This window comes from Colletes latitarsis, chromosome 1 (assembly GCF_051014445.1).
Source record: "Colletes latitarsis isolate SP2378_abdomen chromosome 1, iyColLati1, whole genome shotgun sequence".
NCBI classification, from domain to species: Eukaryota; Metazoa; Arthropoda; class Insecta; order Hymenoptera; family Colletidae; genus Colletes; species Colletes latitarsis.
The window spans coordinates 49,212,428-49,229,080 of NC_135134.1; the positions used below are offsets into that span (position 1 = coordinate 49,212,428).

The window sequence follows — 16,653 nt, forward strand, 5'->3', positions numbered from 1 at the left end:
TGTTTGCGTTACAACGATTAAACCATGGATTGAAATCGCGGAACGGTCGCCTTGTAATCGTGGATCCGTGTACACGCGCGGAAAGAGTTTAATGGGAAAATTCTCATTTTCTGTTTCAGGTAAGCGATTACTGGCACCGCGAACGAGACACGGAAATTGTACTAATTTTCTGATATTGCAATTTTGCGAGCGGGTAAGTGACACGAGCGAGAGGAAGACGAGAAACGATCGCTGGATATTAATAAGAAGGAAACATGGAAGCGTAAGTAGCGATTAAAAGCATTACAAGACGTTTGAGCCGTTACACGTTTAAACCGAACGATTAGTACGCGTATATTCGGGTAAACCGCGCTGTAATTACGATACGAGCGGACGATATAATTTAAATAGCAGCTATCGCGTTACGACTACGCCGCAACGTGATTAAATTAAGCAAGTATATTACATTCGTGTGTGATCAATGAAGAATGATTCGCTTCTGGCTCGCTAGAGCGGCTAGTCCCGTTGTAATTGCGAAATTATCCGCGTAAATGATAATTTATGCGAACGATATATCCCATTAATCTCGACGCGACGGTATAACTACACAAAATTATGCTCTTCCACCAAGAATCAAATGCTGCTGATTTCTTTGCGAGTGATTATCTTTGGTATATTGGAACATTGTCTTGTAAGACGTGGTTCGACAGCAGAAAATAGAAAAACGCGTTTAACGCCCGCGTAGTGCACATCTGTATCAGTTACGCTCCTACAATCGGTACGTTTCAACCGCAGCAACAAACTCGTACTTTGCATTCTGAATCCGAATATTGCAAGTCTGTATCAAACTAACCGACAGTTCAAAGTTCCGTCTTCGTAAGCGTGACTGAGTCTCGGGGTGGCCCTGTTATATGAATTTATAGCGGGGTTAGCGTATTTCTGCCACAACTTGGAACACTCCATAGTGTTTGGGTGAATTTACTACTCGTTGTGCTAACGATACGCTAGAAACGATACAGTGTGAAGTATTCCTTCAACCACTCGCGCTATAATTGTTTCCCCAATTCTCGACTTACCTCTGGCTTTATTCGTTCTTCAGGCCAGTTTATAAAATATTCCTGACGATGGTTGATAAACGAATACTTACTAATCAATTTTGTCTATTAGGTATTTTTAAATCGTGGAATTATATTCTTCGAATATAGTAGAAGATTCTTTTTAAACTGTGTAATTAAAATTGCGAAATAGAATTATAACTGTTATCTAGGTGGACGAGTGGTCGAGCATTGTAGATGCATAAAAGGATCTCTTATTTGAAGAAGGGGATTTTGCGATTTAAATAAACTACTACATACATGTGTTGAAATCGGGAGGTGGTTCGTATCTCTGAATAATTACTTTTGTACGTATCTCTGAAATTGAGGTCGAGCAGCGGTTAGGTACAGGCTGTCCAAGCCTTCGTGGTGCGACCGTGAAAAAATGAGTTAAAAATGTAGAATAAAATTATGTCGTATAATGCTTCATTTCCGTGATAATTGAATTTGAAGATTAGCCGAATACGCGCGCCTGACCATCACTTCCCATTTCTACTTGCGCTTATACCGTAGTAATACTCTACTTGAATCTCGTACGAACGAAGTTTATTCCACATTCTTGATTTATTTAGGATGATCGTCGTTAAAAGTAACAATCGGGGAGTCCTCTACCTACATATTAAAACGACGATCGGAAATTTTTCAAACAAATACAGATGTACTACATTTATCATCGTGTGTCAATACTTTCGTCCACCCATAAAATGTTCGAAAAATACATTTTTGTTATTCTTTTATGAATCAATGTATATACATCATTCCTTCTGTTATACAGGGTGTTCGGCCACTCCTGGGAAAAATTTTAATGGGGGATTCTAGAGGCCAAAATAAGACGAAAATCAAGAATACCAATTTGTTGATCGAGGCTTTGTTAAAAAATTATTAACGTTTAAAGTTCCGCCCATAATGAATTTTTTTCTAGAAAATGCGCAAGATTTCGAGGGTATGCGTAATGACCAAAAATTATTGTAATTGACCCCTGCAACTAAAAATATTTTTTCCAAAACGATTTGGAATTTTTTTTTTCCGTCGAAAAATTTCACACATTTTCGAATTTTTTTCTCGAAAGTGGGTAGAATTCCGGGAGTATGTCTAGTGACCAAAAATTATTGTAATTTACCCCTGCAACTAAAAATATTTTTTCCAGAACGTTTTGAAATTTTTTTTTTTCGTCGAAAAATTTAGGCGCCAAATTAGATTTTCGGTAAGGAATTTTTTTCTCGATAGTGCGTAGGATTTCGAGGGTACGTGTAATGACCAAAAATGATTGTAATTGACCCCCGCAACCGAAAATAATTTTTCCAAAACGATTTGACAAATTTTTTTTTCGTCGAAAAACTTCAACACCTTCTCGAATTTTTTTCTCGAAAGTGGATAAGATTTCGGAGGTATGTGTAATGACCAAAAATGATTGTAATTGACCCCCGCAGCTGAAAATAATTTTTTCAGAACGATTTGAAATTGTTGAATTTAATTGTTAATAACTTTTTAACGAAGCCTCCATCAACAAATTTTTATTCTTGATTTTCGTCTTATTTTGGCCTCTAGAATCCCTCATTAAAATTTTTCCCAGGGGTGGCCGAACACCCTGTATATTAAACTAAAACAGATAATAAACGAATGTGTCAACAATTCTTTCCTTCAAATCAATTTGTTTAACAGCCAATACTTATGTACAGCACTGTACGTAAATTCGTCGTAAAATCCGTGGCTTCGGGGCGCAGAATGTGATCGATTTGTCGCGGAATGACCCGGGACATCTACGAACGAGCAACGATCGTTCGTATCGCGGGACGCACGTCAGATTTCTATCAATACGTAATCGGTCCCGTCAGACCGGATGTAGTCCGCAGTTCCAGGCACGTATTCGCTAAGCGGGCACAATGTTGCGTAGTTACGTATGAAATTAATTCGGGCCGCGAGCATCGACGTGTCACGGGCTCTAGAGCGGCTGTGCAACCCGACTCGATATTGGATCCGCCGGAACGAGAGATACCGTACAACGCACACGCGTGAACCGACGGAATAGGCACAGTTGGCACTCGATGTTGTAATATGATGGCTGCCTAGTACGTACACCGAGCGGACGGTTATTAGTATTCAGTTTGTTTCGCGGTAGCAGATGCAGTTAAGCCACGCTGCACGAACCGGCAACACGTTACACGAGGGGGAGAGGGGGGCTCCCCGGAACGCAATGATATTTCGCGATTCCGTGGGAGTTACGAGGCCGCGCCGACAGGATAAAATTATCTGCAACTATTATTTTACGGGGGGGAGCCGCAACCGCGCGCCCCACCGTTATCGAGACCCTCGATCCCCAATCTATAATCGCCGGAATACGATTTACAGCGTTGTAATTCAACCCGATCGCGTAAATCCCATTTCGATTGGGGGGTACGTACCCTGTTACGCCTTTGTCGACCGAATAATCTCCTGGGGACGGAAATTGCGGAGGAACGGGCGCTAGATACCCAATTGTTGCATTTTTCGCAATTTTCTTTATTTAATAGTTTCTAAAATTGCGACTGTTAGTATATAACGATGTGTTTGCTAATATCAGAAGACGCGTTGCATATAAAATGGTAATTTGAGTTTGACGTGGACGCAAATTTCGCTGCAAGGTCGGCCATGTTGTTTCCACGAGAGAGATCCGTGAGGTAATTACCATTTTAAACAAATTAGTTGTCGTCGAGATTCATTTAAAAAAAAATCAGAAGCTAAATTGTGCTCGAAATTACTGATCTCTATAAATGCTTAAAATTTTATTATAGATAGTGACGTTAACCCCTTGACGTACGATTTAATTTCAAATAATTTGTCGAACCTGTACTATTTAATTTTAATATACAAGGCTTGATGACGAGTGAGAAGCCTCACGATTGTAAAACTTGATTTCAGAAACTTATAACGAGTCAGACTCGTCAAGGGGTTAATATAACTTACTATAATTGAAATTTTTATTTTTATAGTATATGATGCACAGTTATCCATCGCGAACTCTGAATGACAACTAGAAGAAACGATTGTGAATTATTCCAGTAGCAACAACCCTTTCGCGTAAACATCGAATAAAAGGATTCTAGGGTTGGACGATCGCGACCGCGAGATGGTAACTCGAGTCTATCTGTGTCTCCACGCATATATTGACAAACCAGAATTTAGCGGCGCCATAATTTACGGTGATCGTAAATCGTTTCGAAACGACTCGATACACTATAAAACGACGCGTGGTAAATTTTTTGTTCCGAGTCGTTTACGCGGTTCCCGATAGGCAGAAATAATGGGAGTATAAATTTTTCCAACCGATCATTACGGTACCAACAGTTAGCGGCGTCTAACTGTGCTCGAGGCACGAAGGAGCGAAGATGGCATGATTTATGACGCCCCCGGCGTATCAAAACGTCCAATTAGGACACTTTAAATCGCTTGTCTGTAATTTGCCTGTCGAGAAATCTGATGAAACTGTAACGACAGCTTCTGAACTCGTTACCAAAGGGCTTTCATCTGTCCCTTTTCAGGCGCGTCCTCGTTTATTCACCGATTCTTTCGTACGCCTCGGAGGAGTATCCGTAGTAGGGGATCCGTAACATTAGTTTAAGTAAGGATATTTTAATAAATGAAAGTAGACAGTAATCTTTGAAACGAGCTTTATCTTAATACTCGAGTATTTACTTTCCTTAAAGTCATAGCGAAGGAACTTGAAACTTTTCCTCCTTAACCAGCTCTCGACGGTTCTTTCCATCTTTTCGGTTCGAAACAAGACTCCCTGAAATTAAATTAATTCCATCGTGAGCATCCGTTGAACTTTAGCGATATGTTTGACTTAATTCATTCTACGCTTATCCATCGAGGCATAGAATATCCTCGGATCCTGCGTACGAGATCAATCTTCTCTAGATAATCGAATTTAATTTCTTACGTAATTCTATAGAAAGAAAATCGAATCGTATATTATACGTAAGAATGTATAATCTTCTGAATATTTACATGGCTGGAATTAAATCGAAGACGAGAGTTTCCTTGTTCTATCTGATTTCCCTTAATTTTCTTTAGAGTTTGAAATTACATCCACCCAAGATGAGCGTTCTCGCATTTCCCTTGGTATTTTATTTCAGCCAATATTAAATTCCACTTTATATTAGCGATAGAGAAAGAAAGCGTTTTCTTGGAAAAACGAGCTAACGTTTGTCGCGTTACCGCGATACATTAATTTCATGCGTGCAATTTAAGATAAGGGAAACCTCACGCAATACTAACGAAAATGTCAATTAATTTTCATTATCAAAGTGGATCTTTTGTTTCGCAAAAAGGAAGATTTTAAATATGCACAGTGCGATGACATTTTAAATTGTATTTTTTCCTGGGACCGGGTGCATTAGCTGATTGGTCTCACCGACGCAACGCGAAACTGCAGTTTCATTTCTGTTGGCGTCGCAACCCCTGAGCTGGGTGAGAACTCATTTATTTCCACTTGAAGCGAATATTCTCGAGTCAACTAATGCCAGCCACGCGCAAACATACAAATACTCTAGACACCAGTTCCACTCTTAGGTCCATACCGACTATAAATTAGAAGATCCCGCTCGAACACCACGATACCTACTCCTGCTTTTCTTCTTTCCCTCGATTATCCTCACTGTATTTCCCTTTCCACAATTTATCATTCCTAGCGAAATAACTAAAGCGCGATAAAATACAATTTTACGCGTTCTATCGTCACTGTAAAATTCTTTTCATAGTATAATCCACAAAGTTCACATTTTGGGTCTTTCCTATTTATAATATACAGGGTGTTCGGCCACCCCTGGGAAAAATTTTAATGGGAGATTCTAGAGGCCAAAATAAGACGAAAATCAAGAATACCAATTTGTTGATGGTGGCTTCGTTAAGAAGTTATTAACGTTTAAAGTTCTGCCAATACTGAATTTTTTTCTCGAAAATGGGTAAGATTTCGAGAGTATGTCTATTCATCAAAAATTATTATAATTGACCCCCGCAACCGAAAATAATTTTTCCAGAACGATTTGAAACTTTTCAATTTCGTCGAAAAATTTCACACCTTCTCGAATTTTTTTCTGGAAAGTGGGTAGGATTTCGGGGGTATGTGTAATGACCAAAAATGATTGTACTTGACCCCCGTAACCGAAAATAATTTTTTTAGAACGATTTGAAATTTTTTTTTTCGTCGAAAAATTTAGGCACCCCCTGTCGATTTTTCTTAAAAATTCCTTTTTCATTTTTAGTAATTTTGTTTAACGCTCTACAGAAAAGTTGTCTAATACTTTTTTGTAGGTACCCATAAGCTCTACTTTAGAAAAAAGTTTCATTGAAATATATTCACAATTGTAGGAGTTATGGCTGTTTGAAAACTGGACCATTTTTATGGGGTTTTTCTCATTTTGCGGGGACAAGGACCAACTTTTCAAATATTTTTCCGGTTTGTACATATTCTCCATCAAAATACGCGTAGTTTGCTTTTTTAAACATCAAAATCGTCCAATCCGTTCAGAAGTTATGATGTTTTAAAGATTCGCATGAAAATTCAGTGAAACATATCGATGGTATGGTCAGACATTATATTTTCGGAAAAGAATTTTTTTCTCGAAAGTGCGTAGGATTCCGGGGGTATGTGTAATGACCAAAAATGATTGTAACTGACCCCTGCAACTAAAAATAATTTTTCCAAGACAATTTGAAAGTCTTTTTTTTCACCCAAAACTTTCAACACTTACTCGAATTTTTTTCTCGAAAGTGGGTAGTATTTCGGAAGTATGTGTAATGACCAAAAATGATTGTAATTGACCCCTGCAATCGAAAATAATTTTTCCAGAACGATTTGAAATTTTTGAATTTAATGCTTTTTTGCTCTCTGGGACTTATTTATAGAGTAAAGCCAATACACTAAAAATACCATATTGTGCTTTGACAAGACCCATTTCAGAATATGGCAGCATAATTTGGTCTCCTTGTTACAAAACATAGATCGATAACATTGAAGACAGTTCAACACAAATTTCTTCTCGGTCGTGCGTGGGTGAAAAAAGTTTCACGAGGGTCAGCGCGCGTGACAAGATTTGCATAAACGATTTACAGCCGGCAGCGACGATACGAAACCGATTAATATTCGTACGGACGCGTCGCGTCAGCTGCCGCGCAGATGTTTGTTGCCGCAATTATTTGCTCGATAGCGCGAAAACGGCGTGTTCCTCGACGTCGGCGTTGCATCGTAAGGTTCGAATTTGCCCCCGATCACCGCGGATAATACAGTTCGCCCCCGAGCCTCGTAAATCTCCCGGGAAGGGGTTGGGACACGAAGGGAAACATTGGCGTCGCGCGATCGAGATTGACCTCGGATTCGAGTTTTTACTTTCTTGGGAAACATCGAAGCTGTTGTTCGGTCGCAGCTGGCTTCGATTTAGTTATTTCTTTTTTCTCTCCCGCGGGAACTTGGGTAAAAATCAAAAGTGACTCCAGGGGAGGGGGAAAGTTGGTCGAAGGAACTTCCTACGATGGAACGTCGATTATCCAAGCGCGGGACAATTTAATCGATAAACGAGCAACGAGCACACCTATTGTCGAGAGAACTCGAGGTCTCGTGATATTTCGCCGTTGAAAACTGTGGGGTTGACTGTGCAAATAATTATAATAACGATCGAAATTTACTTCCCCGTTTTGATCGAGTTTTAATAATGGTTACGATGCTCCTTCTTCGTCGCGGAGTTTCGCGTTTATAAATGGAGCGCAAAGGGAAGAGGGGAATGGTAATGAAAACATTTAATACCGGGAGTGATGCCCACAAGCGCGTGCGATTAAATTTCCTATGAATAATCGCGCTTTCAATGAAACGTAACCGTGCGTTTCCACGAATTTGAATCTTCCTTTGTCCCCCGCCTTTTTTGTCTCTTTTCATCGGGGCAAGGATATTACCGTGAATATTCATGAACGGTTCAAGATAGATGCGACGGATTCCCCTCGATCGATCGTACTTGCCCGTCGTTTTGCGAAAAGTGCGCGTGGGCTTGGGTTACGGTATCCAAAGATGTTGCTCTATGAACAGCGACGGGTCATGAATAAATTTCTTTTTAGTATTTTCGCTCGAACGAGTACCCGCGACGTTGGTATTGGTACGCGTCGGTCGGTTGTCGCGTGAATTTTCACGATTGTTCCAGTTTATGGATCTCGGGTTGCCTCTCGTTCGGGCTGTAAAGTCTTGGCAAGACAGGGGATCATTACGCTCGCTGTTCATCGTAAAAAAATATTTCACAGCCGGCAAACCGGTGGGGATGAAAACGCTAACAATAAGTCCTCGTTTGTATCGAAGCTGCATTCTTGCATTCTTGCAAATAGACTAGAATAGAAGCTATTATTAAAAGTGGTATTCCACGCATTAGAAAATGTAGTTAATAATACGTCAGCAGTTACGTGTTGCCAGACTGATTAAATTATTCTTCTAAAAATGCAAGTTACAGCAACTTCGTCAAGAATTTCTTCTTCGAAGCGTAAAACTGTACTTGACCGTCCATGATCGTATGCTCTTAAACGTTCCACTTTCTCGAAGACTTCCATGAATGGAAGAAAACATTTTACGATCCGGAATTCTGCACTGCGGAAAGTGTTCTGCTACGACCGACATGGTTCATGTTCGTTTCCGTTGGCAGCGTCGTGTATAAAACGAGCGTCGGTCGTTTCGACAGAAGTGTACATAACCATTTTGTCGTTTTCAAAACGGTATCGAACTCGCGAGAAATTCAGTCCAATGCGTATAGATATCGTCTGTGAAAAAAAAAGACAAACTTACAACCCCGTACGATTATTTCCTCCAAAGTTACAACAGTTCAAAGACAATTAACGACTCTACATTTTTTGCTCCTCTTCTTCGTAGTACAGAGGCGAATTTCCGGGACACCGTGTATGCTCTGCTGATTGGATGCATCCAAACCGAAGTTCCCGCTGCGAATTTTCTGTTCTTTCCCGTTTGCCGTCTTTGTCCCTCCCCGATGATCGTTGAGCGTCTCGTTCGTTGCTCCGGGGGATGGAAATTCTCTTTCGGTTTCTCTTAGGCGAACTTCATTTACCGCCGGCAGTCCAACGTTCCTCGCGATCCAAGGAGAATCCGTAATATCGCTACACGACGAAAATCCCTTTTCATTCGGATTCCCCTACGTATTTCGTTCACGCTCCGTAAAACTTCAACGTCCACGTAGGAAATCACGATCGAAGCGCGAACCGTACTCGCTGTCCCCGAGAAACAAACGCTCGACGGGAATGGAGTTTACCTACCTTTCCCGCGAAATAAAGCGTCGCTTTGTCGAAGAATTCTTTGGTGTCTGGCCCGAAGAATCTCAAATTGGCTTGCCCCGAACGCGCGAGGCGATTTCGTCAAATTTTTAAACCGATCGAATCGCAGGGAACATGTTGCCAGCCTTCTCGCGGAACGCGTCCACTCGTATTTTTGTAGAATTTATTATTCCGTGAGACTTTAAAATTCAAGAAGCATCGACACGCTCACTTTTCTTTAAATATCTTCTTTTTTTAAATTCCGTTTATACTCTACTTCTCTATCATTTGGCGAAGAAATTCATAAGAATCAAGTTGAACGGACTGCAACAAAACTAAAGAGAATTGATCGTTACTTGAGACGATGCGGTACAACCAACGTTGAGGTAACATTTTCTGAAGGTTGGTTGAATTTGTATCCCACCCAGGCGCAATTTCTCCAGAGTTCCGCGGAGTTGCCCGTACATGGCAAACGTTGCCCGAACAACCAGGAACAAACGCGATAGATTAAGTAAGCAATATATTAAAGTGTAGAATTGCGATGCAGTAACGAGCGGCCGGAATATAATCCGGAACAAATCGTAAAATGTTCCAGCGGTATTACGGCCATGAAGGAAGCTATCGAGTTACGGGCGCACTTACTTGCTTCAACTTCGACTCTGGTTGGAGGTCACGTGATTTGATCGTCGGATCGTCGACGGTAGGCAAGCCAGAAACCAAATTAGAAAGCGGGCTAATTGCAGGCCGTTTGCACGCCACCGGGAACTGACCGAAATGCTGGAAACAGCCCCGGTGCCAAGAGCGAGCGCTCGAACTCTGAAATCGCTGGTAGTTCCCGATTTATACAACGCGCAGACCGAAAACGGAGTTCGTAAGTTAGCTATTGCGGGCTTCGATCGAACGAGATCCTTGCTCAGACTATTCTCGACGGAAAGAAATTTCCAAATATAGCGGTGAATTTATTCGACTGGCTGGGTGTGATTACGTAGGTGTACCGGGCGTCGTTTCTTTCTTTTAACAAATGTTCGTCGTGGTTGCTCGTAAAGCACGCGTGTTCCATTAGGGACACATAGAGTCTGAGAGCGTCTGGAAACCCTTCCATTTCGCGTAGAATTGGATGTTTCCCCCGGGAATTGACCGTGTTCGTCTCGTCGTGGCGAACGAAAACGCGTATTACGGAAGATGTTAGGGCGCCCTTAGGCAAATGGAGCGAACGACACGTCGATTGTTACGTTACGAATGAAAAGAAAACGAGTACATATTTATTTGCACGGAGAAAAACTGAGTAGAAGTAGACAGAAAATTTTGGTCTTGCGTGCAACACAGAATTAAGATGATATATCAATGTTACATCGTTTTCTATTAACTCACAACTCGTACAAAAATTTCTTCAGTTACCACTGTCTTGGAACAGTCTAACAATGCGTATTAAAAATAGTTAAAGTTCAGATGCGTGTAGTTCCGAACCTACTAGTGTTTTATCCATTATTGAGCCACTGTTTGCAGCGGTAAAGCTTCCCCTTTGAAATGGTTTTTTGGTTTTTGGCGATCCGACTTCCCGTTTTCGAGATATCGTAATTTAAATGAAAGGGTAATTTTTCAATTACGGACGCCATCTCGCTGTCCGCTATACGAAAGTCCAGGAAAACGTATTAAAAATACTAAAACTTTAGATGCGTGTAGTTCCGAAACTACTAGTGTTTTATTAATTATTGGGGCATTGTCAGAAGCGGCAAAGCCTCCCCTTTAAAATGGTTTTTGGTTTTTGACGATCCGACTTTCCGTTTTCGAGATATCGTAATTTATGTGAAAGGTAATTTTTAAAATTCTGCTCTTCGTCTTACAAAAGGCTATTGACACGCATTAAAAATACTGAAAGTTTAAACGCTTGCAGTTCCGAAACTACTAGTGTTTTATTAATTATTGAGGCATTGTCAGAAGCGGCAAAGCCTCCCCTTTAAAATGGTTTTTGGTTTTTGACGATCCGACTTTCCGTTTTCGAGATATCGTAATTTATGTAAATGGTAATTTTTCTTAATTCGACTATCGCTGTCTTCGTCTGACGCGTCGCGCCGGACCTCTCTTTCTCGTACGTGACTCGTGACCATCTGGCCGACTGACCTACTTTTCAATGTGCGCGCGCGGTCAACGGCCTTGACAAGGCCGTAGTAAACAAACGCTTCGGACTCTTCCGGAACTAGCCACCGCATCGACGTGAAACTAAAATCGCTATATCTCCGGAACTAATAGAGCTATCGACTTGTTCGACCGCTCATTTTAAAGGGCATTTCATCCCCTATCCGATGACTATACCAACTACTATTATTTATGCTGTCTTCCATGTTTATTTTGTCATTTACTTTGACGCTTTTCAGGATGTTCATCTTAACGGTCGATTTTCGAGGCATTTACACGAATCTGACGAAAAAATGCTTCCAATAAAAACTAACGAGTACTTTCCGGTAAACAAAGTGCGATAATAAAAATTTCGAAAAATTGCAATCGAATTTCATCCTCTGTCCGATGACTGCTGATTATGCTGTCTTCTATGTTTATTTTAAAATTTACTGTGACGCCATGCACCCAAAGAAGTTTTAGCAATTCCTATCGATTATACGATCACTGTGCGATCAAACTTAATTATAAATTGTTTGTTTAATTGAAAATGAATGTAAAATAGATAAATAAAAGTTTAAGTTACGGTTTTATGTTTCTGTGATTCGTAATTACCAGATCGCTAATAAATACACTAATAGAAACGCGAAGTTCGAGAGGAAGGAAAGTCTAAAAAAGATTCGAATAAGCAATCAGCTAAAGGTACGATTCGCTGACACGATGGGAACCGACGTATAGATTCCAGAGTTGTCACACAGTGTATGTAGTCGTCTTCTCTGGCAGTACACGTTGAAAGAGGAATTCCGACGAGCCACTTCCGGAAATTGTGCGCATTGCTCCGCCAACGAATTCGTGGGTTCTTGAATTCACGGCGCAAGTAGTACAGCTCGCTCTTTAAATGGTTTCTCCGAGCTAGTCGGTCTTCGTGGTTTAGCCTCTTTAAAAGCTGCATCGTTCGAAGCTTAATTTAATACGAAACGTTCGGAGCCACCGAATCTTCTAATTCCGTTCGAATGATCGAATTTCATCATCGGAAATGTATTCAATTTTAATTTCACCACATAAAATCCTAACGTCAAATAAATATTTGTTTCAAAATTAAAGAAATAGATGGTCTCAAACATTTTTTCTCAGTATCTTAAGTAACATATTCTCGTTTAAAACGTCGAAGACACACTTGAAACCAACGAAAACTTCGCTTCTTCGTTCATCAAATATGAATTTACGAGTCGCTTACGTTCCTCGCGAGCACCGACGTTCCCCCAGCGATTAATTTGCTACCTTTCCTCGCGCGTCCGAGTGAAATTAAGAAAAAAGACGCAGTTTTCCGTATTTCTTCGTCCTTTAATCCCCGTGTTCGTAACGCGTCGGGAGCGCCGCTGCCGCGGAAACTAAAACCAATTCATTCTTCCGCGTTCGCTCCGAGATGAGATATTGTGCTCGCGGAATGCTCGCCGCGAAAGGAAAAGTCCGCGGGTATCTTTCGTGCACGGAGACCGACCTACATACCATTCGTTCGTTTCAAAAACGGCGGTACGTCTTTGCAGCGACGACGATGAAAAGAAAATCGCGACACGCCTAAGGTCTGGGAATGATACTAACGCACGACAATGAAAAACTCGTATTCCGCGGGCGGCGTCGCGCGCTTTAAAGCCGCTTAAGAAATTCCTAGCTCCTTTTTCGAAACGTTCTCACCGATACGACGTCCGCTCGAGTGTCTTTCACGTTCCGTGGACGAAGATCTTTCCAGTATTCGTCTTCCATTCCGGAGAAAGAACCGGGAACTCGCGAAGATCAACCGATTCTTACACTTGCTCGAGTACCGTGTGTCGGACACAGCGTGATTTCGAACCGTGACTTAAGAAGATCTGGTTTAGAACGCTGAAAAGAGGAGCTTTTCCACGAGTTTCTTTTCTCGTTGTTAATAACAGCGTGTTTCGAGCCTCGCGCGGTTTGTTTGTACGCACGGTGGATTTTGGCTATTTGGGTCATTGGTCAAACGGGCCAGCCGTTTATTTTCGAACAAAGCTTAACAGGGAAAACTTAATCGAGAAAATAGCTGCTATTTTCCTAGCTCGTTCGACATCGTGTCGTTTAATTAGGGCAGAAGATAATGTAAACAGGAAGATTCATTATGCCGTTCCAAATAGATAAAGCTTTGGAATAATATATATCCCCGGACTTATTTCTATTAATAGTAATGTTTTCCGTCTTTTCTGAGACTGCATCGATTTAATTTCTTGTCATCGTCGAAGGAAGACCGATCCTTTCTCGACCGTTCGCAACTTGGTAAGATGCGGTCTGCGTAAATTTTTTCCGTCGTTTTGACACGCGTGATTCCGCGAGAAAATTTCGCGTCCGGCTACATCGAGATGATAAACTGGCTTGCACGTCTGCGGAGAACAGTTTCCCCTAAATTTACTGTGGCTTCCGGCAGTAAGCCGCGTCCATTGTTTGCGGACCGACGTTCCGCCAGTATTGTAGCCAGCTTCCCCGAGATCGGAAGAGACACTGATACTAAGTGTCACGTTTGACAATCTCTGTGTTTATATCCGCAATCATCGTCGAACAAACGGTCCGTCAACCTGTTCTTCGTCGATCGACGAAATTAGACGCAGAGTCGAATTTTTATGCGTTCTACGCACCACTGTGTATCTTTAACTCGAGTTGCGTAGAAATTTGCTCCTCCTGTTGAATGTGGTAATACGTAATGACCTCATCCCCGAGGCCAGGTGTCCGTACAGCAGCCAGCGTAATTAGTTCACAGGTTTCCTTTAATTAGTATCCTTTGGCGCGTCTCGAGCTCCGTATACACGACCGGTCAAGGAATTTGGTCCTCGCCAGATGCACTAAATTGAACATGAACCGATGGAACCAATCGACAGTTCTGAATTCATACTACTATTTATTGTACAAACACGAAGACTGCAATTCAAGAAAATAACATTGATTCTCTTTCAAAAGTAAAAGTCGATTCTCTAATAGGAATTTTCAATATTATGGCAAGCTCCGGGGAACTGAATATTCAACAAATCGAATTCGAACGTTTATGTCCAATTTCATATTCATGAACCTCGAACCTGCAAACAACGTGGAATTAAAATAATCTTACTTTACTCTATCCGTTATTTTAAAGAATTTTAACACGTACTGTCTCGAAATACTTGCAGATAGTCGCGAGACGAAACCCATGGCAAGAGTTCGGTAAATTTCGACCGATTTTCGTCGAGTCCGAATTATTTCAACTCCGGTTCTTGTTTCGCGGCGAAATTCAATTAACCGATCAGAGAATTAAGACCAAAGTTCGATGCGTTTAACCGCGTTTATCGCGAAAACTGCTGACACACTCGCCGTGTAGCCGCTAACACAGCAGCAGCCTAATCAGGGTGCAGACCCTTCAGATCCACTTCATTCTGTATGCGTGCTCCGTTGTTGTTCGACATGGTAATTTGGCACTAGAGGCAATACCCTGAAACGGTGCTTAAAACGCGATATTCTCGCGTTCGCGCTAATTCTAATTGCATTCGGCACGAAGTTTCTCTATTAAATCTTAATGCCCATGTAAATGGAATCACCGCCTTACGCGCCAGCGAAATTTCTTGAAAATGTGAAACATTTCGTTTCTCGAAATCGACCAAACGCTGGATCAACGTTCGTCGAACAGTTAAATTCGTGTTTCTTCGTCCTGAAATATTTCATTAATCGAAATTGTACGAGTATCCAGAGAACAATTTTGCCCGTCTCTGTCTTTAACCCTCGAGCGACCTTTAGTTAAATTAATACTTGCTATTTTAGATAATCCTTTCTTTCAATCTCTTTAAGTTATCTTGAATTGAATGAAGTTAAATAATTTGATCCCGGGGTTGGTTAAATATTCCAGCGATGTTTTACGTATTTAATACTTTATATTAATATCTCTCCTTAAAAATGTCGTACTGTCGTTGCTATAAATATGCATTGAAAACTGATTGTCGTAGATAAGAAACAGTTTTCCACGGTTTTCCAGCCCGAAAGCGATTTAATAAGATTTTCGTAGGATGGTTTCGCGCGTTCTTTTTGAATTATTAAAAATTATTCCTTTGTCTCCCGTGATTGTTGAGATACACAGGCAGAAATAATACATCCACTTTGAAGCGACTAAAAGGTAATTTCGCCCACTCTGCACGATGAATTTTAACAGGGAAAGCGTATCTCGTGCACTTTGTGCTCCGTATTACCATCAAGCTTCATTAAAATCAGAATTTCCAGATTGAATAAAAGAACGGGACGCACTTTGTCTATTTTACGGTTTCGCGATTATATGACATCGATCGACGAGGTCAAATATTTCGCGTTCACGTTGAAATCGGACTGTACGTTGCAGGGAAATCAAGCAATCGCGAACGTGCTCGGATATTGCGTAAACGTCTCGTACGTTTCGCCATACTTGTTTCCATTCCATGTTGCATCCGACGAAAGCTACGAAGCGCCATAATATACGCGGAACTTTGTTAACCTGATGCAATCATGCACGCGATACGTGTATGGAGAACCAGAGTAAAGTCTGACAATTTTTTTATCGAAAAAGTGGCGAACACGTACCGTTGGGCAGACAGAAAGAGGACACTTTGCTCCATTATAAAATTTGATGAATTGTTCGAGTAAATATTTAACGAAACCTACACTTGGTTCATAAGTAAAATTGGTCCATTTCGTTATTAATAGTATTTTATGAATTTTATTTCCATTGGTCTCTGAGAAAACGTTTATCGCCTTGCTTGAATCACATGGTACACAAGATATCATAATCATATAATAATAATTATATATCTATAATTCGTTTATATCTTAACACTGAGATATCGATATAATTAATTTTTATTATGTATTTACGTGTAAAAAAATGCGAAAAAAGAATTCTTGCATCGGCCGGGAATCGAACCCGGGCCGCCCGCGTGGCAGGCGAGCATTCTACCACTGAACCACCGATGCTGATAATACTGTTTCTTTTGAGTAGTAAAATCATGATCTAGGAATAATAATTTCTAATGAAATATTCTATTTACCCTTATATAGAGTCAAAAAGATGTTAAATAGGTTGTCCTAAAAATTGGATCACGATGTCTCGTAAAGTAATTGTGGCGCGAGAGATCGAGAAATTTTAAATTTTAATACGGACAGTGTCGCGTTCACTTATACGGGCCAGTAA

General features: G+C 40.9%; 1 protein-coding gene and 1 non-coding gene across 5 annotated transcripts in view; one reads left to right on the top strand and one right to left on the bottom strand.

Moving 5' to 3' along the window:
* Nucleotides 1-16,653, top strand: part of LOC143343716 (zwei Ig domain protein zig-8) — a 391,356-nt gene that overhangs the window by 160,969 nt on the left and 213,734 nt on the right. The window contains exon 1 of one of the 4 annotated variants that reach the window (XM_076768922.1): nucleotides 189-262. The exons of the other annotated variants lie outside the window; for them this stretch is intronic. The gene's annotated coding sequence lies outside the window, so the exon portion shown is untranslated. Of the gene's footprint in view, nucleotides 1-188; nucleotides 263-16,653 lie in introns of those variants that run through there. 4 annotated transcript variants of the gene reach the window in all.
* On the bottom strand, nucleotides 16,366-16,436 carry Trnag-gcc (transfer RNA glycine (anticodon GCC)). The gene has a single exon. It is a non-coding gene; the product is annotated as a tRNA-Gly (tRNA).